Consider the following 25431-nt stretch of genomic DNA (forward strand, 5'->3'; position numbering starts at 1 on the left):
GTGATCTCGGATAAAAATGTTCTTTTGCCATTTGCGGGCAGGGGAAGTGATGACTGGTTTTTAAATATTTGTGAAAGTGGAGGCAAGCCTGTTGACATCCTGAGACTTCCTGGTTCATATCCAGTAGCATGGCTAAGGCAACGTGCTCCTGTAACGCTTTGGACACCTGGGTGCTCATTAAAGGGAAAGCATTTAAGAGACTCAAATGGCTGTTGTGCTCTCAAAAAACAGAACTAAAGTAAATCTGTTATTTATTAATGTCTATGCCAGCACTGAAATAAGTACTGAAGGTCTTGACATTTCCAGTTTAAAGTCTTTACTATTTTCCCACATCATTATTTCTATTAACACTAAACAGCTGGAAAACTCTCCGTAACCAAACCTTAGAAATTAATTCCATTTTCCAGACTAATTATAACTCTTCTGCCAATCCTGTTTACCCTACAAACTCAGCTCAAATTGTGTTATAGTTTCTATCCTGCCCTCTCCTGCCAAAACCTTGTACTCCTCCATACATTTAATAACTCCATCCCTCTGACTTGGCATCCTGATCTATCAAATTATGCTGATGTTAATAACATCTCTAAAATAGTCATAATTGGACTTCTTCTGCAACAGTAAGCTTCACAGAAACCTTTGGCCATGAAGAAAAGGCTCATGAGAAGATTTGGGAGGAAGTAGGACACAAGGTCATAGGAAAGTCCCTGCACCTCCTCTCTGCATTTAGGATGCAAAGGATCCTAAGCAGTAGGATGTTAACCGGAAAATTATTTTTTGCCCCTGCAATAACATTTTTATTGTTTCTTGGGAAGTCACACAATCAGCATTCATTTCCCTGTTTACACTCAAGCAAAGCATAGCGGCATGTGCTCTCAATGAGATCATCTCACATCAGTCCTGAGGGCTGGTCCCCCCAAGGGATGAGACACATTGACCCTCACCAGAGCGATACCTCATGTCAGTTCCTAAGACAATTAGGCTCTGAACACAGGACTGGTAAAGTTAGTTTAGGAGAAAGTCAACTGCCTCATAAGAAGATTCAGGTTCACTCGTTAGCAGAGCAAGAAACTGCCAAATCTAGTCAACAGGAACTCACAAGGGATGGACTTGTCTCAAATCCTACCCTTCCGAGGGTTTTATAGACTCTTAGCCCTGAGCATCATCCAAGGCCCATGGAAGACTGGTATTAACAACGCTGCACTCTCTCCTTTTTAAATATGATGTGCAGTAAAATGGGGTTTACTGTCTATCTTAGCCCAGGGGAGGGAGGAATGGAGAAGAAACTTATGTCTCTTTTTATAGGAGAAGATCCCTAAACATGGGGCTGCAGCTATTTAGGGGCTGAGCAGAGGAAAGAGGGGAGTGTTTCTAATCCATATTTAAACTGGACCCCTCTGCAAAAAAAAAAGGGCAGATAAATCAGGATAGAGAGAAGGCAGGGAAAAAAGTGAGACCTTCTGTGCAAGTGATTAGGGCACTTATGTGAGGTGTGTGGCATCAGATCATTTCTACTCCAAAAAGTGTTAAACAGTGGGTGGATAAAATGCGTAAGTAGCTCACCGAACCCACAGTATGTCTAAAACCCTTTGCAGTATAGAAACCTGTGAGCAAAACTCTGAACACTCTTTTTCACTGTTGAGCAATTAGCTTTCGTTTGCTACAGGCAAGATGCACGGCCACCTGGATCCATTGGTGTCTCATTACCCCATGGTAACATCTTTGCGTAACTTGGCCTTCAGTCATTCACAGAGTTTTGAAAACAGCTCTCCTAACAGCACATACAAAAATCAGTCTTTATCTAGGGCCAGATTCTGTGCCTGGTTATAGCAGTAGTCCTCTTACATAGGTTCACTAGTAGTGTTCATACACACAGTATCAGCCCATAAGAAAAGTGTTAGTACCTAAGCACTGAAATGCTGTCATTGCAACAGCCTTACATAGTTATCTAAAGGAAAACAAAAAAGAATATTGCTTACAGCAAAGGGGAGAATGTGCTTGCGACAGTTATACTTGTGTGCTGTGAATATGAGAAGTCTGAATAACACATTTGATGAATAAGAACTATATTTAAAAAACAGTGTACTCCAGTTTACTAATCTGTGTAAGAGTGAAATTGTGGGAAGAAAAATATTATGCTAATATGAAACCACTTCAAGAAAGAAATCAGAAAATATGTGTAGTTAATCTTCCACCCAGGAAAATGAAAGCATGAGAACAAACACTAACTTTTCGCAGAGACAGCTGATGTTGGTGTAAATCACTCACACATTAGTATGTTATTTTCATTTAGAATTATGTACTGAGCTGTTTATATACCCTATGATTCCTGTTCAAATCTATTTAACAGTAATAGCCATGAGCTTTGCTACTCTTCAGAAATACAGTACAATGGAATTATTCTAGTGCTGCAAAATGGCTCATTCTTGCTTATAAATGACTTCTATATGCACTAAATCAAGCTGCATTAAAAAGAGCTGATGAAAAGAACAACATCTCTTCCTCTTCTTCTCTGTGTCTGCCCCAAAAGGAAGGGTAGGAGATGCAGAGTAAATCTGTGGCTTTCAAGACTTGCACCTGCAATTCAGGACATATATTCTACCCACCTGACCTTAGGCAGGCGTAATTATACCTGTTTGATTATGAAAAAAGAAGTCAGAACTTTTTAAGGGGACTTTAAGTGTTCTAGAATTTATTCCATTACTTTGATGGACTCCAATAAAGTTCCCATCGGTTTAGGAAGCAGATTCTGGACTAGCAGAAAGAGTTTTGGTCTTGAAATTTGTACAATTTGGTTGAGATAACAAACTTTACCCAGATTTACAGCAGTGATAATTACATCAATCTGGGTCAAAATGCTACAAATAAAGATATTTTCCATTTTTACATGAATTTGTAAGTTGCTGTTAAATTTAACAAGGTACTGCAGATATCAGACAGAGGAGATGGAGAGCAGACAAGGAAAAGGGGTTTTTTTAAATCTTCTTTATCTAGTTTATTAATCTTCATTGAAATAGTTTTCAGGTGAAGGGGTTACCTCTGGAAGGAAAACGGGGATTAAAACTCCCACCATACTGTCCTATCCCTTGAAGCCAGAAAAGATGTCTCCAGAAGTTCCCACGGTGCTGGAGGGCAGGGAAGAGACCAGGCAGACAGAGCAGAGGAGCACACACCTGTCGAGTCGCTGGCCCCACTACAGGCTCCCTTCCTCCCTTCAGCATCTGGACCAAACTGAGCTGTGCTCTCTCTCCCAGCTGTGCCCAGTGCATGATATCATGAAGAGGAAAAGAGATTGCATGGCTCAAAAAACCCCCATTAAAGCTGCATCCCAGAATGGCAGCCCTTGTCCTCCACATGCCCTGCACGCAGTAGCCTCCCTGATTGTGTGACCCAGTCTGTCACTGTCACTCAGACCAGAGAGGCGGCTGCTTCAGAGGTGGAAATGGGCAGGGTTGATGGGTGATTTAGGTGTAGACACACTGATCTCGGCTTCTGTGACTACTTCTGGGAAGAAAATACAAGCCAAGTGTTGTCGTCTTCTTTGTTGGTGCTATGATGTACAAAGCGGGGTTAAGCAGAGTGATTTGATGGTGATCAGGGGACTCGGCTGCTGTACACAGCAGCCTGACAGCTCCTAGCTTGTGGAGGGTAGCACAAAGCAGCACAAAGGTTTTCCTAAGTTTTACCATGGACTAAGCCAGATGCATAGGGAAGGTACATGAAGGATTCAGAGCTATGAGTTAGGTATTTCTGGGATGTAATCCATGTAACTTGTCTTAAATATCTACCACAGGATGGGAAAAGCTGTACTCAAAACCAGCCTATTTTTCTCAATTGATAACTAATACCAGAAAAGGATCACTTAACATTAAGCCCGGCCACAAAATGTCATTCTAAATAAATTTCTGGATCTGGGAAGTGCAAGTAACTAAGATGAGATTTTCAAAGCCTCAGAAGCAATTTTTTAACCCTACTTCATATCCACTCCCTTTGGTAATGTGATCTCTTTGGTCCATTTGGAAACATCAGTGTCTCAGCATTCCCTTTTGTCTCCCTGAGCAGACGGTGTGACATGAAGGAGGTGCTGAGGGCATGCACCAGCCTGGAGGAAACCCTAAGTGACCATGGCAAGGGGCAACGGGAACCAGGGTGCTCCTCCATTCTGGGGAATTCCAGGAGGCCTGACATGGATCTAGAGGATTCCCCAGAAAAGGAGGAATAAAGCATGAGGGTTATTACCACAGAGGAATGATCCACAGGGGCCATGCTGAGGAAAATTGTCCCATAATTGATCATCTGAAGACCAGACATATCCTCTCTTACAGGAGCAGACCACAAAGAAAGACCATGGAGCAAAATAGGCAGTGAGAAATTTATTCAAGGACCATGTTCAATGAAGAAAAAAACGATAAAGTTTCTCGTTTCAGGCTCCAAGACAAAAAAAAATGATATCTATATATATGTATATGCATATGTGTATATATGTATCGATGTGTTTATATATATATTGAAGCAGGCAAGGTAATGTCAGGTACTTACAACTCCTTGTGTAAGTTGTAAGGAAATTTGTCAAGAGCAGCAAGCAAGTAGATAACAAGAAAGGCAAGGGCCTGCCCTTGAACAAGTAAGGCAAATGGGGCTGCATATGCACTCTATACTTCCCCCCCTCCCCACAAAAGAACTCGTATCTTTGCTATCCCCATTTACCATGCTGGGGAAACTGTCAGTCAGAACGTTTGCTACTGTGTAATCAAACTTCTCCAGGGAAACTTGCTAGGTACTTTGTAGAAGAAAGTGGCAGTTTATTACTAAAACTGATTTGACTGCCTGCCTTTAAGTTTAGTCTAATTAAGGTATAATTTTCTAGCATATAAATAAGTTTTTCTTGCACAATATGTCTACCTTGAAAAGAAAAAGGGTTGACGAACTACTGATTACTAAGGTTCTAACCTATTTCTGATCATTTACATCAGGTTGTCATTCCACATTACTGCTTGTCAACTAGCAAAAGTGTTTCCTGCTGTCCTTCAGTTCTCACTTTCCTCCCAAACTCACTTCTATCCCCAAACAACATTTTCTGTCCCTTCATCTGTGGCATGTTCCAGGGCTATACTGACAGAATGGCCTGTGAAATAATCTCAGTTAGATTTTTTGGTTTTTAAGCATCCACAGAGGTTGGTTTTGTTGCCATGGTGGTTCTGTTCTGTTCCTTTGTTAATCAAATTGTTTCATTAAGAGATTCCCACTTTCTCCTGTCCTTCAACAAAGCAGTAGTTTGTTTGCTGCTTTATAAATGGGATCGTTTCACTAACGTGGTTTATTGCACAGCCCTATGAACAGAACAGTAACAGCAATAAAGTGCAGATTGAGAATAGGAATAAGCACTTAGGACTGGGAAATTCTTTTATCTGGCAATTTCTTGTATTTGCTCTATTGCCTGAGAGAATGTTGCATGGAACAACTTCCTTGCTTTTGTACATTCTTTGCAGCTGAGATGATCATGAAGGTAAACCTCAGCTCTGGATGTGTCTGAACTTTGTGAAAAGTTGGCTCAAATCAGTATTTCCCACAAGTTTAACTGGAATGGTGCTTCAAGTGCTAGGAGTCTAGCTCTGTTAGGAGTTTCAAGATATTCCCTTAGCATATGTTCCATTTAGATCACTGGAGGTTGAAATTTCAAAAACGAATTGCAAATATGACTTACACTTTGGACTGAAATTCCATAAACACTCTGAAGTTGGAATAAGTGGTCACGGTCACTGAAACAACATTTTTACAGCCTAGTTGAGCTGATCCAATTGCTGTGCTTGAGCAGTGGACATGCGTGTATCGCTCCTCCGCTGCCCAGCTTGGAGATGTAGTCCTGCTCCTTCACGTGCACCAGCTCTGGCATACATCTGACCCTACAGTAAGCCCACACTTTAGGGACTGAAGCAGAGAGTAACCTGTTTGCTCTCCCACACAGGGCAGCTTTCTGTACATTTAGGTTTCTAAACTGACTCACTGTAGAGTCACATGAGCGATGCCAAAGCCAATGTGAGTCCTCCAGAAAGGCCTCCAGGCTTGACTGGGAGACATCACAAAGCAGAAATCCACCTTCTCTTTGACTATCTCTTCTGTTGGTCAATGGCCCTACCTGAAGAATTGTGTCATATTTCCAGTTTCCCCTATCCGGCCTACCTCATAGCTGTTGATTTGCACTGTGATGATGTCAGAAAGTACTCTGAATAAAGCTATCCAACCTTTTGTCAAAAGAAGGACTGTGAATAAGACTAGGGAAATGGGTTTTACCTCTGTGTTCAGCATTCATGAGAACCATAGTTTATTCAAGGTTCATAGACAATCTTAAAATTGGAGAAGATACTGAAAATAACCACAAAATTTGTTTGAGGGCTGGATAAAGTGTTTTTCAGTGAGAAACTTCAGAAATCAAATCTATTTAGTTTATCAAAGATTGAGAGGTACAGTGAGTAAGTTTCTTCATGAGGAGATAATACTAAGATCTTTAATCTAGTGGAGGGAAGTGTACCAAGAATCAGTGGCTGAAAGCTGAAGCCAAACAAATTCAACCTGGGAAGAAAAGCCCTTTTTTTTATCACTGTGAGAGTAATTAATTAATGGGGTGGGGAGAAACTGCCAAGGGAGCAGTGGATTTTCTTTTCTTGATGTCTCCAAATCGAGACTGAATAACTTTCTGAGGAAGTGCTTTTGCCAAACACCAGTTAATGAGCACAGTACAAGGGTAACTGGGTGAAATGTACTGGTCTGAAATGTATAGGAGGTCAGAGTAGATGATCTAATCATCCCTTCTGGCCTTAACATCCATGAATCTATGAATTATCCTAGATTTGTTGGCATGCAGTAGGATTGAAAAAGCAAGCTTTTGAGGAAAAAACTGTTTGTGATTTGCCTCAGGAAAGTAATCTTCTGGTTCATGCAAAGGAAACCAGATTGATCTGTATTAATGGTGTCTGGCAGAACATTTTCTTAGTTGCTTGCCAAAGTTTTGGTGAGGGTTTTATTGCCAACTGTAGGAAGCAATATGAATTGATATAAAATATACAAACAACTTGGTAACCTTCTCATAGGAGTGAAGTATATATGATGAACACAATTTCTTTATTTTTGTTCCCTTCAGAGAATTAAGGAATTTGGCTCTTCCCAAAGTGTAGCAATCATGCCTAAGCATTTTATAGACTTCTAGTGAGAAACTGCCAAGCCTTAGAGGCTTGTCAAGGGCAGAGGTTGAACATTAATCTTCACCACTGTCATTTCAACTGCATCTGAGCTCCCTCTTCTGACGTTCAGATTTCTTTTTAACCCCTTAGAGGGACTGTAAAATAATCCCACCAGGTATACTCCCTGGAGCAGGTACTGCAAGTAAGTCTTATCAGAGTGCTGTGGAGAGTACCACCTGAATAGCAACTCCCTTGGCTGCAGGTCCATATCCTATAATTCCAAGCAGGGATGACTGTGATCCTTTCTCAAGAATGTAAATACTTCCTTTTTTTTTAACTACATCTTTCTGCCACTATCTTTTGTGCAAACCCTTTCAGGGTAACTTTTTCAAATACAATTATACTAGGAATAAAAGTCCCCAGACATTTCAGCCACTTCTCCCTGATTTACTGTATCTGGATAGCTTCCTAGGATGCTGTCCAGAACAGACACTGATTTTAAAGCTTGCACAATGTTTAAGGGAATCAGTTCTTTATTATCCTCAGAGGTATGCACTCTTCTTTAATCACACCACAACTCCTATTGTAGTTTATGTCTAAGCTGTCATCCTCAGAGGGCAACATTTTTTTCATTTTTAAATACATAGATCTATATATGAATAAAAATTTCCTGTCTTTTTGGCTGCCAGGGGCTTGAGAGCATTCTTGCACTTCTATTATTTTTTTTTTTAAGTTTGTGGTAATATTTATCTCTTTGACTGCAATTTTTTTTAACATGTAAAGATTGTCTGCATGGTCACACATCCCCTCAGACATCTCCACCCACAGCCATATTTCAGCATCCCCTCCCAGTCTGTTCAGTGTATCTGAAGTTTCATCTTCGCCAGACTTTTTTTGGCCAGAAAAGAACTCCACAGTGGCTGCTAGTTCAGCTTTAGCAAGAGAACAAATAAGGTAAGACTACAGTCAGTTATCAGCATTTTCAGTTGACTTTGTTCCTGTTCCTACTTTATACTTAGCAGTTTTAGTCAAACTCTTTTTGGTCCAGGTAAATGGTTTTCTAGCATGGTAAAAATTCACCGCCCAGAAAGTATTCATTTTACTCATTAGATCTTGGGCATTCTATTGCACTCCAAAGTATGCTTGCCCCTTAGGGAAGAAGAAGGGAGAAGAAATCCCACACAGTAGTTGATTGTTGTCTTTTAGGATGCATCTTATAAAAGATACGATGATAATGGGCTGGGCTGTGTGGAACTGGTTTCATTTCTGCTAGTACAATCAGATATTAAAATCCCACTTGATCCCTAGGCTAGCAGTGAAGAACTGATGAAAAAGCAGGAAGTTATTTATCAATTTCCTCAAGGCTTTTCCTACCAGACTACAGTCCTCTGGCCACCTCATCTTCTCTAAGCAGACCTGCTTGATAATACTTGCTTCCTAACATGGGTACCAGCAAAAGATATGAACTAGTGACAGCAACAGTAAAAAAATTGTGAGAAAATGTTAAGAAAACAGATGAAGAACAGCATATCGAGGAACAGCCTATACAATGGAAAGGATAGTTTTAGAAGGTTATTGGTGCACATTGAATTGAGTTTGACAAATGCTGACCATTCACAGAGCACTAATAATAGCTAACAGGCAATTTTGTGCATATTTTCAGTAAAAACTGAGCATTGAATTATTGTTGCTATTCAGACTGATACAAGTTTTACCATCTGATAAACTTTTTTATATTTCAATTATTTGTCTTTTTCTACCTATAAATACAAATTAATTATAGAGTGGGATATATACAAAAGGAAAGACTGAGAGAAAGAAGGCGGCTCCCCACAATAGCTTGGCATGCTGAAATCTAATCTTCCAGCACTGAGATAAGTACCTAAGTTATGATGCTGCAGGCTACAGAGGGTGAGGTTCTCCTCTGACAAAAATGTCTTTGTTGGTACCACAGAGTCATCCCAAACACTATGAATTTCCATCCTCATCCTCTTTCTCTCACTTTCATTCTGACCATAAATTTCATCCTGAACTGGAAAGTTTCCCCATCTGAAGTCAAAACCAATATGTTCATGGGAAAAATTTTGGTTTCAAACTTTCATTTTCAAATAAAAAATAATTACTGCCAAAGTCTGCAATCATCTCTATTCAAGTGTAGTAGCTGCTAATGAGAGCTATGCTGCAGGATTATACACCATATATCCATAAGGACTGGTGCTTTGTATTTCTTGTTTGTCTTGGATGTATCAGTCTTGTCTTCCTCAGGACTCTTCATAGCTGTATTGCAGCTCCACTAGGCACAAAGAGGTAGAAGATGAAGTTCAGACAAGGCTTATACAGGCTCGGCATTCTACCACTGTGGTTTCTAACCCCAAGGTTAGCAGGGTTAGACAGTCAGTGCTGAAAACAATGGCCTAATTGAAAACAATTCCCTAATCTGTAAAGCAGCTTCTGTGAATGCTGTCACAACTAGAGACTCAAAACTCTGAGTGTAGACACTGACTCTCCCCAGCTCATTTGCTTTGCAGCTGGTATATTCAAGCACTGGTGTGACCTCTTTATGCCTTTCCCTCTACACGTTTTTATTCTTGAGTGTAGAGATATAAATGTATTATTATGTATTCCTTTCTGTGGTAACAATACTGATTACGCTTGAGTGTACTACACCATTCATAATGGCAGAAAAGGTTGTGAATAGCTGCTATTTGAAGGTAGCTACTGTTCTGAGAGAAGATAGTTGTGATTAGATGCTGTCATTTCTATGCATGATTCTGTGACCCTGAAAAGAAACTAATACCAAAGCCTTTCTCCTCTGATGATGGAACCAAATATCTGAGAACCTACCACGTTTATTCTCTTGCCAGGGATCACACAGACCAATGATAAGAGAAAAAAAATCAAAATAGTATAACATGGTGGATAGTGCTTTATGGAACAGAGAAATGTGACTGAGAATTTGGTAGGCTCTTTAGAGACTAATAAACTAGGTGAAAAGAAACATTAAAAAGTTATAACATCGAGAAGATTTAAGCACTAAGCAGAAGAATATTAAATTAGTGTACAAACATTCTCCTCCAATTATAGAAAAAAAAAAAGAAAGAACAAGAGAAGACTTTTTTGATGGAGTATCTTAGAAAAAAATCCTGGATATGAGAATCAAATACACCATTCAGATGGGAGTCTCAAGTTCTTCTAGGTTATGTTGACTGTTTATATACAGGCATATGTTTAAAAACACTCATTGTGAAAAACAGCAACTATCCTTGTGTAAACTAGCTATAAGAGAGTATTCGTTATGTTGAACACTCAAGTCTAGCATTACACAAACAAAGCCTCTGTTGTGACACCATCCAACAGGACACAACACGATCCTGCAGTGATAAGGCAGATGGAGTTTGCAGTGTTTAGCGTGATGGGCTGCTCTTTACCATGTGGCAATAAACGCAATGTATACTTGTCTACATGGTCATTGAGCAATTGACGATTGAAGTTGAGACCTACAGACAATTCTCAAAGTATTAGTAAGGAAATACAAATAACTGGCCTATTTAATGTCCATACAAGATCCTGTCCTTTTTCCAGATCATCAGAGACTTCTGCTGGTATCTAAGCCTGCAGTGCCCAAATGAGTATCAGCTGCAGGCTCTCTTACAGATCTATCAGTTGTAAACTAGGTATAAGAATAGATGTAGAAGGGATGTGAATTTCTTTCAGGTTAATGGACGCATTACTAACCACCTAGACTCCATCTGGGGTTCTGAGCCCTGACTTGGGAAATGCAAATCTAAGCCTTGAAATGTGCTGATTGAGGCCTCAGGAAAACTGCATGCATAAGCAGCGGGACCAGTATGCAGTGATTTGCTTTGTTCTTGAGGCAAGGAGGGGGGGACGGGCAGGAGGCAAACTGAATAGCTCTTCTATGACACAGTATGAGAGGAAAAGGCAATAATAAACAAGATCTCAAGAGCATATAACAATCAGTACATTCCAATACAGAGAATGCATCTTAAAATGCTTTATTGGGTTGAATGGCAAGGTAAATCAATGGGAGAGGCTTGAAATTTCTTCCAAATGAGCTGTGAGAGGATCCCAACCTTTACATCAGTCCCTTGATCCATGGGCTCCCAAGGACAATTGCTAGAGCCACAGAGAGAGTATGTCATGCTGATGTCTAGGGCAGTGCTCAGGAGAAAGGGGTGACAGGGGTGTCATTGGGAGCAATCATGTCCACTTCTCATCAGATCCATTGCCCAGAGTGAAGAGTTTAAGAAGCTGCTTCTTGCAATCTCCCCTTTCCAATACTCATTCCTTCAGCGTCAAGTGTGCATCCTCCAGCTCCTCACATGAACAGCTTCCCAAGGCTACTCATATGGCCAAATAGTCCTGAGGTTGGTGAACAAATGAAATTGTTCCTTCAATTTCACTGTTCTCAGCCTCCCTACCCCTGCAGCAGGCCCATGCCTTTCCTCGTAATTCTATTGAAAAGGCTCCCAACAATCTCTCCAAGCAAGACCCAGCAGGAGAGCAGGAGCCACACATCTCTCTCTCTCAGAGAGCAATATAAACACAGACTCTGCAGTAGACTTCAGATTCATAAAAATGCAATTCAGAAAAGGTGATTTAAGGGATTTAGGAATATAGATTGAAACTTACAAAGCTTTTGCTCTACAGCTGAACCCAGCCTCAGTCTTCCTGGGGACCCCAAGATAAGGTATTTCACCAGTCATCTGCCTAAATTCTGCCATCCCAAGATGGGGATAAAACTTTTCTTCCTCACTATGATTTTGTGAGGATAAAATCCACTGATGATCATGAGGTGCTCAGATACAGTGATACAGACCCTAAAAACAGAATATAAAATATAGTCCCAGACTACACTTCTGCCAATATTTTCATTTCAGATGTGAATTCCATGCCATTTGCAGTGCTGCTGTGTAAAAGCTTAGCTTCGATTAAGGTGCTTTGTATGAGCCGTTGTGAGCCAGTATGTCCTGTCTTCACTAATCTTTTTTCCTCTTTCCTTACCTTCTCTTCTGCCTGTACCAGAGCTGCAGGGATTTTAAACTTGAAGTACAGCTCTGAGCTCATGAAAAGGAAGTTTTGTTCTCCCCTTTCTGCTGACATTTTGTGTGACCTCAGGGAAATCATTTAACCCGTTTGTTTCCCATGCACAAAAAGAGAGTGAGGATGTTTTCATTGTCACATCCACCACGACGATACAGCAAGCTCTCCCAGCTGCCTCCAACTATGTTTGCAGACAGTGAACCTTGTCTGCGTCTTGTCTGAGGCCGTAGAACACCACCATGGCCATAATACAGAAGAGGAGCAGTTAACAGATGGTGGCAGTAATGCCAGGCCCCGAGCCATTCAGAGGAGATCCCCTGGCTTTGAGGTTATGAGGAGAAAGGTGGTGCTTTCCACCCACCTTAATCCTACTTCCATATGGCTTTGGGGAAGGACTGCAAAGAAAGAGGAAGGCAGCTGCCAGCTAACAGGAATAACAGCAGCCAAACCGGGAAGTGCTGGACATTTGCACCTTTAGAGATTTTCTTGAAGTCTTTTTTCGCTCTGTGCCAATTGGAGGCTTGCTCTGGTCCTGGCTGATCTTCTCCCCAGCTTCACAGTGCACCTTGTCCTCTCCCTGCCTCCTCCCAGCCTGCCCCCCAACACTCTTCCATTCCCCTGGGGTGTCCTCCTCCCTGACAAGCTGCCCCTTTCCCACCCCCTGAAAAGGGGAACGCTTTTGTGGCTGTTTCTGCTTGTGCTGCCGTGCTCTCTTCCCCATTCCTGTGTTTGTCTTGTCTAACTGTAAACCCTGGGCTTCGGGGGAGCTACCTACTACTCAGCATTTGACTGTCACCCTGAAAAGCCTTACTTTGATGGCCCTGCTACGCTAATAAACATTATTATTATTATTGTTGTTGTTGTTGTTGTTGTTGTTATTTGCAAAAAGGTAAGAAGACTAACACAGAGGGATGGTGTTAGTCTTCAGGGTCCACAGGGCTGTTGGACCTGGTTATAAAACAGTTCTCAGAAAAGCAAATTTCTACAATTTCCATGTATTCTTTGTTATCAATTATCATTAAAATTAGTCAGAAAACAAAGCACTTTAGATACTAACCCTGTGAAAGCTGCTTGAAAGAGAACAATATGTATCTTCCTAACATCATTAATAGAACTAATAAAAGCAGAGTGCAATGGCAAGTGCAGCCATCAATGAGGTTTTCAATAACGTCTTTGGAAACAAGAGCTGGCTTGATTTTCTGTTCAGAAATATGCAAATATAGTGGTGATTTGAGTAGTGCAAGACTACCTTTCACATTTTCTCCTGATCCTATACATCTGCTGCTTCAGTGGGTAAGATCTAGTAAATACCAAACCATGTCTTCATTTAATGAAGTGCAAGAGTAACTTAAAATGTGTATTGATTTTACCAAGGACACCTTTCAGAAATCTCATCTACAGTTGACATATCTAAACACACATGCCGAGTAAAGCAGAATTAAAACCAGAACTAGAGTTGCTCTTATCTCTGTTTAACTGCAGCAAGTTTGTGATATTTGTAAAGGGTTGTGTATGATGAATGGATTAGTGAGTCAATGCACAGCAGATATATTTGTGTGTAGATGTACTTGTAGATACACAGATTTGGGTTTTGAAGTACAAAATTTAAGGTGAAAAACATTGTGTTTGGAAGCATTCCTCCGCATCTAATTGAACCAGCAATCTATCATCAGTTACTAAAAATAAAATTAAGAAATACCGGGTCTGAATGCTTGTATTAGTTTATATTCTGTTACATTTTCTGAAGACTGACAACTGCTCAAGTACAACTGTGAGAGTATAACATTTGTACAGCATTTCTGCAGAGCTGGAGACGAATTCCACCCAAGGAAAAAAATGACATTGCAAAGTATTTTTATATAAAGAGATTTCCAAGTAACTCAAACCAAACAGAAAATAAATGCAGATATAAAAATAAAACCACTGCATTTTTTCATTCCCTTGTCAAACTTGTTGATATCTCTGTGGGGCCACCAATTAAGGTTTGAGGAAGAGAAAGAAGCAGGGTGATTTGCCCTGGACTTCGTTTTGAGGCATCGGAAGGGAAGCAACTCACTACATTATGATACATTTTGATACATCCAAAGATGCAGCTTGTGAGAAGCCCACTTTTTGCTCTGAGCCTCGGGGACCTTGTGCTCTGCTAATAATTTACTTGCCAGCCCCTGCTCTCCCACCCATGGGCACAGGGCCGCCCACTGGGGCAGCGAGCTGGAGTCCCTCCCACCAGAGTTTCCAAACAGTGCCGCTAGAAACACCTCGGGGGGCACCTAACGCACCCCGAGATGTGCAGTTCCTACAGAGTGAGTGAAATGTCCTGTCCCCAGCACTTCTCTGATCGTAGCAATGAGCTGGAGACCACAGCCTTGTACCACCGGTCTGTATCAACACCCAGGCAAACTTAAATTGTGTTTCCTGCCTTGTCTCAGCAGAAAAAGATAAAGGGAACCCACAGCTTGGAGAAAGGTGTGGTCAGCCTTCCTCCTCTTTTTACCCTTTTGTTGGCTGGGCAGCTGGACGCAGTTTGTATCTCTGAGGAGAAACAGCCAGATAATACAATCATTTCCCAGTCTCAGGTGCTGTGGTGCCAAAACCTGCCCTCTGAAACCTTTCAGACAGCCTGGCTTCTTCTAATCATATGCAATGCCTTTTTGAGATACAATTATCTGCTCTGAAGCACAACCTGATGGTACAGAACAAAGAAAGCTTCCTTTCCTGGGACGACGAGCAGCACAGTGAGGGGCAGGATAGCTGTGCTTGCTGACAACGGTACTAAAGGACAGTGGCGTTACAACTTGGTGACACTACTGCAGAGCTGAGTGTCTGGGACAACAGTGTCCTTCCCCTCTGCTCCACTGGCCAGGTCCAGCCAAACCCACCTCAGCTTCTGGCTCCTTCTTCACCCGTCAGCCATGTTCCTCTTTCTCCTCAAGCAAGTGCCAAAGCAGCATAGAGCTTCTGCATGTGTAGGGTCACTTGTGGACCTGGAGGTCCTGAGAAGGGGGCGGCGGAGAGTAGGAGAAGAGGAAGGGTTTGTGCTGGAAACAGGGTCCTGCACCCTGAGGGGAGGAGGGCAGGAGTCCCCCTGTGCCCTACCCTCTATAAAGAGGTTTTATACGAGGTGTGAAGTACGAGAGGTGAGATATGAAAGCCTTCCAAGGACTGGTCTCTGCTCTATCTGGGGAGTGATGAGCTCGTAGAGAAGAAAGAAGCTGTCCTTATCCAAATCTCCCAAGAAACCCACTGACCCCGTGCTCAAAAAGTTTGATAGCACTATAATATGTGTTTATACCTTGAGACATTGTTAGTATCAATATCAGTGAAGACTCAAATTGTGTTTTCCATAAAGAACAAACTTCACAGAGTGGATGCTCTCAATTTGCCTGCTTAAGCCAATTTGCAGCTCGATTTTGAATCTGCCTGAACCTGAGTTTCTGTTTGTCACCACCAGAGAAGTTGCAGCCTGTAGAAGAACTGAATTTCACTTTGTTGCAAATGTGCAAAGCCTGGAAGGGGATTTCAAAAAGCATGATGTTACCTGTTTTCTTTGGGCACTGAAAATCCAACTGCACATCCAGTGATAATTGTGGCTTTTCCATCATCTTTGGCTTGAATTTTTCCTGCCCTTACTCATGTGGAGGTGCTTCATGCTTGCTGCTCACAGTCTTCCAGACCACCCATGACTGCATCTCAAATGTTCTTGTATGTACAGACTTCACAATGCTTAAGAATACAAAAAGTTCCCATGATTATGTTTCATAAAATTCATATTTAAAGAAAAACATTTCAGTATTTTTCAGTAATGTGAATGCAATATTAGGCTTATAAGCATTTAAATGAGTCAGATGCTCTATTAGTCCATTTCAGAAATTTTTCTTTGTACATGAATGAAAAATTTAAATGGAAATGGTTCTGCAAGAAATAGTGCTGAACATAGCCATATGAAAAGCAATCTAAAAATCCTGACAGAGGTAAAGAAAAAGAAATTAAAGTGCCCATGATGTATGGGGGTCTAAGAATGAAAGATAAATTGTTCCTTGCATGTGCTGTGTCAAACCAGTTGTTGCTCCAAAGCTCTTTACAGGCTTTATGCCCACACACCGAGTGAGCTGCACATCCTCCCTAGCAATGTGAGCAAGATGCAGAAAGGGGAACTCTGCTCAGGGACTGCTAAGATTAAAGCACCTCAGAGGCTTAAATTTGCACTTTTTCTGTCCTTGTGCTAACTGATAAAGCACTGTCAGCCCACAAAGATAGGCTTGATCCCACAGAGATTTCAGACTCCAAATAACTACCAATAAATCCAAGGACAAAAACTGAAATCAATGGAGTAACCAGTCATTGCTCTGCACTGGTAGGTGTAATAGCAAAGGGGGGTTTTAAGGAAGCATACGAAGGAAGATAATAATACATTTTGCAGAGCTCCTCATAAGCACGAGAGGCAGTATGGCAAAAAGGACATAATTGCCACTTTGAAGATTAAAAACTGGATAATAGAGGCCAGCATCATGACATAATTTGAGGAAGACACAAGATTTCACTGCTTGAATGTATGTGTTTTGTGTAGTGTGGTATGCCCAGGAGATGAAAAGGGACTGACTTAAATAAAAATGAGGAAGTGGGAATGAGAAGTTTTAAGAAAAGAGAACTATAAATTCTGTAAGAATAGCTGCTATAAAAAGGACATTTACATGCTAAGGAAGAAATAAAGGATACAGCTGAAGATTGTCAAAATAGCTCTAAGCCAAATGTGAAATAGTTTCCAGTAATTCAGACCCCTCATGGGCAGGCAGGTCCTGGGCTCTCCCGTGCAAGGGGAGCGCGCTGAGGCTGGCGTGGTATGACGGCGTGTCCGCCAGTATGATCTCCGTGTTTCACATGCCAGTCAGTGAAAAGGAAACGGATTGCAGGGGAAATCGCCATCTGCTTTTGTCAATAAAAGACCGCGTGCGTGGCTAGAGCCTAAACATCTGAAGCCAGCCTTTTATGGCTGCATGGGGGGAAATGGGAGACCTTACTAAAGTGTGAGAAAGTATTATTTAAAAGGAATAAACAAAAATTACTATGACACAGCTTCATCTGCTCTGTATAGACTCTAACATAGTATCATAGAAGGCATGGGAACTTATAAAGGCAGGAGTTCACATTAAACCTATGATTTTCTCAGCTTCCTAGGACCTAGTTTCAAGAACATTATTACAGATATTGTTTTCTCACACTTTAATGTAACTTGTACTGTACAGGGAAAAAAAGATTGTAAAGTTTCTCTTTCCTATAAATGTGTACAGAAGGCATTTGTATGCCCCATTTACTGAAAGCACATCACAATCTTTGGTGTATTTATTCTTCCAAGGCACATAAGAGGGTGTATTAATATCCATGTTTCATAAACCATTTAACTGAGGCACAAGGTCAGAGAAGTGCAACATCTTGAAACTGAAGTGAGTATAGGCATAGCTGAGGCAGCACTATAGACAAAATCACACACCACATCACACAGAATCACAGCATGACTGATGTGGGAAGGCCCCTCTGAGGATTGTCTGGTCCAACCCCCCTGCTCAAGCCGGGTCACCTACAGCCAGTTGCCCAGGACTGCATCCAGGTGACTTTTGAAGATCTCCAGGGATGGAGACTCCACAGTCTCTCTTTGGCAACTGAGGAGACTCTGGCTGGCCTATAGTTCCCCAGATCCTTCTTCTTGCCCTTCTTGGTGATAGGAGTGATAGGAGATACTTGCTTCCTTCCAGTACTCAGGATTCTGCCCCAATCACCACAACCTTTCAAAGATAACCAAGAGTATCCTTGCAGTGACATCAGGATGCTCCCTCAACTCTTGTGGGTAAATCCCATCAGATCCCATGGGCTTGTATACATTGAGTTTGTTTAAATGTTCCTTTCAATGGGGTCCTCCTCCACCAAGGATAAGTCTTCCTTGCTCCAGACTTTCCCTTTGATCTCAGAGGCCTGGTGTTCCTGAAGGCTGGTCTTACCAGCAAAGACTGAGGTGAAGAAGGCATTCAGTAGCTTGGCCTCTTCTGTATCCTTTGTCACCAGGGTTCCTGCCCCATTAAGTAGCAGGCCCACATTTTCTCTAGTCTTCCTTTTGCTGCTGATGTACATGTAGAAACCCTTCTCGTCCCTGTCCTGGTTTCAGCTGGGATAGAGTTAATTTTCTTCCTAGTAGCTGGTATAGTGCTGTGTTTTGGATTTAGTATAATAATGATGATAACACACTGATATTTTAGTTGTTGCTAAGTAGTGCTTATAATGGTCAAGGACTTTTCATCTTCCCGTGCTCTACCAGGTGCACAAGAAGCTGGAAGGGAGCACAGCCAGGACAGCTGATCCAAACTGGCCAAAGGGCTATTCCACACCATATGAGTCATGTTCAGTATATAAACTGGGGGACTTGGCTGGGAAACAGCAGTCGCTGCTTGGGGATGGGATGGGTGTCAGTTGGTGGGTGGTCAGCAAATGCATTGTGATCACTTGTTTTGTACATTCTATTATTATTATTATTATTATTATTATTATTATTATTATTATTTCCTCTTCCTCTGCTGTCCTATTAGACTGTCTTTATCTCAACCCACGGGTTTGGTTTTTTTTTGTTCCCCCAATTCTCTACCGCATCCTACTGGGGGCGGGGAGGGTGAGCGAGCGGCTGTGTGGTGCTTAGCTGCCAACGGGGGTTAAATCATGACAGTCCCTCACCAGACTCAAGTCCACATGGGCTTTGGCTTTCCTAACCCCATCCCTGCACACTGTCTCTATATTCCTCCTGGGTCACCTGCTTCTTCCTCTTGAGTGCTTTCTTGTTATGTTTGAGTTTAGTCAGGAGCTTCTTGTTTATCCATGCAGCCCTCCTGCTGCCTTTGCTTGACAGTGGCTGGATAGCAGCTTGGGTACAAGGTGTGTTTGGCAACACAGACAAAGAGCGTCCAAGGCAGAAAAATTTTCTTCACCAAGATGTGGAGTCAGTTCACCTAGGCTTATCTCCATGTCTGCTTCCAATATCCACAAGATGTACTACAGCTAGTGCCCCAACCCAGCACCCTGATCTGCAGGGCAGATACACCTACAGAGACTTACCCCAATCACATAGGCAGTCTTCCACAGTGCAGGAATATGGGCACAAATGCCCCCGTCTTAAACTAGTTTTTGTACCAATAACCCCTCCTGTCTCTTGCATTATGCATATGTGCCATTATAAATCAAACAGATTAATTTGTAATTGTTAACCCATTTGTTTTAAAACCCCTTAATTTACTGGCCTGCAGCCTTTGAGCCTCATAGTTGTGGTTTCTTGCAATATTGGCTACAGAAATGACCTCTCAGTTGTCCCAGTTGGTACGTATTCAAAAATCGGTATGTGGCTACAGGAACATTTATACAGCAAAATTCTAGTGACACTGTTAAAAAAAAAAAGACCTTCATTACTCATTTCTTACATTAAGAGGTTGGATCAATCCCCTCAATGTGCAGACAGTAAGTTCTGTCACCTATTAAATTTAAATTGGTGGCTTTCATCCTACAGATCCATACTCCTAATGACAACTGGACTCGCTGTATAAGTAAGGTGGACTTTTCTAGGCGTTTGCAGAATTGGGTATGAACTTAATCCTCTTGCGTCAGTTGACTATGAAAAGCAAGGTGCTAAAAGACAAAATACACATAGAATAAATAATTTCTAATATGAAAATGTTTAGACATAATGTAAACCAAAATAAAATTGTGGTGGGTATATAATACTGGAATGATACTCTGAATAGTATGATTCATTCTTTCACTGTGCCAATGGAAAAGAAAAAAAAAAAGATGGAAAGTCTGACGTGTCTAATATGAAGCGTCAATGAACCTGTCTGTCTGTTGAGGCGTTAAAAACTGCATCTAGATCTACAAAAGGACATATGTGCATTTTGGTCATCCAAACCCAAACTGAGAATTTAAAACCATCACTCAGTTGCTGAATTCATCAGACTGGACCCAGTAGTCCTAGCTTGAAGGTATGATCTGTCACAGTTTTTCAAAATGCCAACAGAGAGAAAGAAAGAGGCTAGAGGTACTACCAGAGGTGCCCAGCCAACAGACTGTGTCCCACCTCATTTGTCCTCTTCCTTCAGAGCGCTCCAGAAGCAGGTGCCCAAGGGCCTTCCCTGGAGAGACACAGAGGAGGTCTCTGTGCATGTGATGTCCTTGGGCATTGACCTACCCTGGGTGTGAAGGAGGTCCTGTCACGTGGTAATGAAGGGACCATGGCCCGCAATTCTCTCTTACTCCTAGTGTAAGCTGCGCAGCTGACCTGCCTAGCTGGAAGCATGGTAGCGCCACAGTGTACCAGCTCTCTCTGCTCAGTTTGTTCCGCTTTGCAAAAAATTATTATTTGGAGGCTGAAGAATGAGATAAAAAAGGATCGCGACTGTATATTGTAGTCATTGGGTCAGACTGCTAACACTAGGCTCTGGGAGCCAGCCCTTGCTTGCTCCAAGAGCTAGAAACTAGGGAACAGGAGCATTTCCAGTGGAGCAAGGACCAGGGGCAAGCTGTCTCCCGCTCCCAGGCAAGCATGCTAAACAATTAGACTGCAGAATCATGCTCATTTTTTGGAGCAATTACTATGTAATTCTCCATGCCAAGGAGCTACTCTTAATTCATTTGCCGAACAGCTTCAGCAAGAGAAAATGGAAACATTTGTGCTCACAATCCCTCACCCTAGAACTTCATGGGAAAAGCAGGGGGAGGTCAATGAAGGGATTCAAATTTTCTTAGGTGGGAATTAAACCCGTGTTTCCTGAGCCCCACCATTGAGCTGCTGGATGAAAGGGGACTGCCTCTTAAGCTTTCAAAGAGGCTAAAGCACCTCACGGCAGGAAAGAGGTCAGAGTGCCGGCTCCCGAGCGAAGGGATATGCTTCCCTGCAACCAAATAAGGAATCCAAGTCTCTGAGACAGGCACAAATGCTTCCTATTTCCTATTTTAGATGGCTTTCTGTGTAGCTGGGGTTTATATGACCACTGATATCAAATCTGTGCCCTACTAGGACACCAGACAGTACAGGTCACACACATTTCTGCCAAGTTGACTGGGATGCACTACATAGTGTTTATTCCAGTTACCTGAAGCATCAGTCTTCCTGAGTTGAGTGCAATAATAATAGTAATAATAATAATAACAACAACAACAACTTGTACTGGCTTAGCCTTTTGCACCTTGTGGCTACAATGTATTTGTTCAGGCAGCCAGAATCATAAAACCAGACCAGGGTACCAGCCTCTACCTGCCAGCTGGGTAAATTACAGGCTTTGGCACTTGGATTTCTCCCTGCAGCGGGAGCCCTATGGAGAGCCTAGACACTTGACATGGAGGTTAAGTCCACAACCCTGAGCCCTTGCTTGATTTACCCCTAAATCAGTTTCAATTCACGGCAACTAAATACCAGGAATCCAAGTCTCTGAGACAAGCACAAATGCTTCCTATTTCCTATTTTAGATGGCTTTCTGTTTAGCTGGGGCCATCAGTTTCATTTCACACCTTGTGACACTTTTCAGCCTAACTGTGCATGGTTCCACTCTTATTTAAGTTTTCCACACACACACCAGTCTAGCTGAAAATCATAAAAGCTGGGTTGGCTTGTCCATCAAAAATGCTGTAGCTACATGACACAAAGCACTCATCATCAAAGCACACGTGGCCTTTCCAAAAAACTTGATGAGGCATCACCTGTCAATGCCATTCTAACGAATACCTGGTTATCGGCATTTTTTACTCAGATAATTCCTCCCAGCACAATTGACGGAGGAGTGTGAAAATGGAAACGAGCAGAAGTTGCAAGAGAAGGGAGATTGTGTGAGGCAGTGGTGCTGTTGAAGCCAATGTCATTGGAACTGCAGCTTAACTTCATGCCGAATCAGGTTATCACCTGCTTGTCATCGCTGCTACTTGTTTGGCCACACCAAGAGTTACAGAAGCTAAACCAGCAGGAAACTACCCTTCCCCCCTCAAAAAGGGGAGGGGGAAAAAAAGGAGAGAGAATAGTTTTCTGCTGGTTTAACTCTCTAAAATGGCTTATCAGAAGGCCAGAGGAAAGCCAGGGCACGCACAACGGAGGGAGTAGAGCTGTAGGGCCAGAGCACAGGAACGAAGGGAGCAAAGGACTGCCACAGCGTTGACTTAGCCTGGGTAAAACTGTTGGGGAACTACAGTCGGAGCAGTATTTATCCTTAGAACTGATCGATGTTAAATGTTTACAACTCCCTACTACAGGGCTACTATCTCCATTTTTTTGTTCACACACTGCTTAATGTAATGGAGCCCCAATGCCCTTTCTTTGCTGCTGAAATGCAGTTCTTTAAAGCAGAATCAGCATATAGCAGGGATCAGTCATTTAGTGGTATATTCGCACCTTCCCTGTTAGTTGTTGTTTCTTGCTGTGATTGCTCTTAAGGGAGGAGCTTGAGCTTTATTGGAATGTTTTTGCTTTTGTATGATCTGAGGAATTTTTGTTTGTTTTGGGTTGGGTTTGTTGTCGGGTTTTCTTATTCTTGATTTTAGTTTGTGGGTCTTTGTTTTTTTTCCCCAGCAGTAACCAGCCTCATTACTGGAGGCTGGTTGTCTAGTTGGTTGACAGATTTTTTTTATTAGATATGTGAAAGACAAACTGTGTGATACTTTTAAGATATATAAGCTCTGTTAAGTTTTCAGTTTCCCAGCACACTGGACATTCAAACAGTCTGGATCCTATTTAACAAACATTGTTGAATGTATTCAGTTAATAAAAGCTTGGCAAATATTAGTAAAGGGCTTGTAATGGTTGTGAGTGACATAAAGGTTAAAAGCTTTTGATAGCACTGCACCAAACTGGAGTAAAGCTTGAAGAAACTGAAGTGATGCGTCAGTAAGAAATCTCAGCACTGATTAGGACATCATGAAATACTCATTTCTCTGAAAAAGAAAAAGATGCAACTATTCCACAAATCTTAATTTAGTTTTAGAACTTGAAACTTTTAACATTATTCAGATCATGTTGTCCTGTTCTCTCATTATCAGAAAGTACATACAAATTAAAAGAAGCATGAAATTCCCTCACTGTCCCAGCCTGACTGTTCCTGGGAAAGCAAGATGTTTTCTTTCCTATGCATACATTACACTGTTTCTCCATAATGACCAGGACAAGAGAAGAAAGGGCTTTGGGGTAGTCTGGCCTATAGGGAACATTATCTCTCAGTGTAAAGTTTGATTATCAATTTTGTTTTGCTTGCTGCCCTCCCTGCACAGAGGAAAGGTCTCCGTGCACCCCAGGACACAAGGAGGCTTCCCAGCACCTCCTCAGAGCTTGGATAGCCCAGGGGAGAGGCACAACCGGAACACCAGAAAGCACACGCTGATTTGGGATTTCTGTAAACACTGGATTCCAGCTCTCAAAACCACTCTTAGATTCACTTTCTTTAAAGGCTTGTCTGGACGAGGATAAAGGTGTATTAAAAAAAAAATTGTCAGTGAAAACTTTTAATTAACATGTTTTCAAATTTTCAGTGTTGATGGGGTGTGTTGCATTTTAGTGCATTTGCCAGCAAACGTGTTAAAATACATTTGTGTCCCGTCTACACGTGGCAAGTTAGGACATGTTTTTAAAAGTTTCAAAATTTAACAGGAGTTAAAACATGTTCATGATTGTGCTTTTACCTTAGCTGAGGGTGAGTGTCGCTGATGGGTTTTCCTGGGACTCCAGAGAGCAGCTGCCATATCGGTAGGGAGCTGTTATTTAGCCGTTCTCCTTTTCCTGAGCTGTCAAATGAAAGTAACATTTCATTTACCTGCCTTGCAGGAATGGATGAAAATGAATGTTTATACAGTATTTGGAAAAAAAAATTAAAACCTGGGTATTAGTGAGATGGGAGGTTGGGCAGTCGTTACAGGAGTCGGAAGCCATGCTTTCATAGGGTGGCAAATTGCAGTTTTGGAGGACCTGATGCAAGGTCAGGATTTCTGTAGCCACATAACCCAGAGCGTGGCATGGCATTCAGCTGTTGTTCCAAATGCAGCCAAACACTTCGCAAGGGCAACTTTGCCTCAGCTGCTCTTGGGCCGAAAGCTAACCTCCCCACAGAAGGTCAGCGTAAAGTTGACATAAGCACCACATACCATGCCTATACCTGGCTAGCTTGACAGAAAGGTTTGTGTTTATGCCCAATCAAAGTCGTAGCTGCAAGGCACAGATTCAGTATTAATGATCATGAAGTCACAGCCGAGCATCAGTAACCGTGAGGCAGCTGCGATGCTGATTTGCTGGGCAGCACTGTGCAAACCACTTCATCAGTCCACACCTCAGTCTTCCCCCTTCCCAAATGGAGAGGACGAAAATAATCTCAGGTGAAATGTCCCGAGAGAAGCCACGTTTTGGAAGTACTGCAAAAAGACAACTTCATCTGGGGGGTGCAGCACACAATTAGAAGTGAGGACATTGGCTGCAGCGGGGCCCTTAACCTTTGGTGAAGCTAGGGGAGGAGAATCCTGCTGCCTCCCTGGGAGCAGCTCCCCAGCCCTGTTTCTTCTTGTTCATTTTTGGGCTCCTCAGAGCTGTCTCTCAGTCATGGCTGTCATCTTCTTAGAAATATCATCACCCATGTCACATGGGGGATATGATTTTGTGGTAAAATTGCTGTTGTGGTAAAAGCCCTAACGCAAATACACTTACAATGGTACCATTTTTTTCAGGCACTAAATCTCCAATAGGCTATACACAAGCACCTTTACACTGGTCCATCCTTGTTCCTGCCAGAAAAATGCTGCAACATCTCTTCGTGTGGAAGGCACTGTAGAAAATCTGTGTTTTCACATTCATATCTGATTAGTCCTGCTGCAATACACCAATCAGGGATTGTTTTGTTTGGGGCGTTTTTTTTGTTTTTCCTTTCTTTCTTTTTTCCCCCTTGGAAGGAGATGAAAAGATCAGGAACCTGAGTAAAGTGCAAGTTTAAGAATGAGGAATCTCCCCTCCAGCGTATCTGTTTGCTTGGAGCTTAAAGGTGTGGTGCAACAAGGAGCAGCCTGGTAACTGGTGGGCTCAAGAGGTCAGTCAAGGGGTTAAATCTTGTATTTGCACCTCACGCTCAAGGGTTTGGGTTAGAAAGCAGCGATAGCTGTCCAGGTTGTAGTGCACTGGGGCTGACAGAGGGAGTGTACATATATT

The 25431-nt window shown here is 42.1% G+C and overlaps 1 long non-coding RNA gene across 1 annotated transcript in view; it reads right to left on the reverse strand.

Annotated features, from left to right (window-relative positions):
* The window catches only part of LOC140650015 (uncharacterized), a 67555-nt gene extending 42889 nt beyond the window's left edge, over positions 1 to 24666 (reverse strand). Inside the window, exons 1-3 of the long non-coding RNA XR_012041823.1 lie at positions 24118 to 24666; positions 23925 to 24026; positions 15778 to 15962 (exon numbers count right to left, since the gene is read on the reverse strand). This is a non-coding gene — a long non-coding RNA (uncharacterized lncRNA). The remainder of the gene's footprint in view (positions 1 to 15777; positions 15963 to 23924; positions 24027 to 24117) is intronic.
* Between the last annotated feature and the right edge of the window lie 765 nt (positions 24667 to 25431).

The sequence above is a fragment of the Ciconia boyciana genome, chromosome 3 (assembly GCF_034638445.1).
Source record: "Ciconia boyciana chromosome 3, ASM3463844v1, whole genome shotgun sequence".
NCBI lineage: Eukaryota > Metazoa > Chordata > Aves > Ciconiiformes > Ciconiidae > Ciconia > Ciconia boyciana.